Source organism: Apaloderma vittatum, unplaced genomic scaffold (assembly GCF_000703405.1).
Source record: "Apaloderma vittatum isolate BGI_N311 unplaced genomic scaffold, ASM70340v1 scaffold33355, whole genome shotgun sequence".
In the NCBI taxonomy this organism is placed as follows: Eukaryota; Metazoa; Chordata; class Aves; order Trogoniformes; family Trogonidae; genus Apaloderma; species Apaloderma vittatum.
The window spans coordinates 9,096-9,673 of record NW_009715941.1 but is presented as its reverse complement, the minus strand read 5'-3'; positions in this window follow the sequence as shown (position 1 = coordinate 9,673).

The window sequence follows — 578 nt, the reverse complement described above, 5'->3', positions numbered from 1 at the left end:
AGCCTCGCTTCAGGACCCGGCCAGCCCCCAAGCGGCCGGCGGGGCTGCGCAGGGCTGGGAAGAGCAAACGCGATGAGCTTGACTTGCTGGAGTATTACTATGATGCCCACATGTGAGCTCTGGCCTCGGGGACCGCCCTCCCTGCTACTGTGGGACAGCGTAGGTGCAGGGTGCAGGAATGGGGAGGGGTGAGGGTAAACCCTGCTTTGGGTGGGGACTGGAGCAGATGACCCTCAGAAGTCCCTTCTGATCATCATACGGTGATCTCTGGCCTCCAGAGATTGCAGCCAGGGCTCTAAGACCAAACTTGAAAGGCTCCAGCTCCTCTCGGGGCCCCAAGGGAAAGGAATGAGCCAGAGCCCAGCCCCACTGTGGCAGGACGCAAACACCACAGCAGCCCTGCTCCATGAACCATCATATTTAATAGTTGTTGCCATCACAGCAGATCCAGCTGAAGCACAAAGACCGCTGGCTGCAGGGACCGGGAGAGCTCTTCTACCTCCCTGGCGCTTCGCACAGCTCCTGGCAGGATTTAGCCCTTCCTTGCCCCACTTGTGGAAGGCACCCAGCTCTGTGGG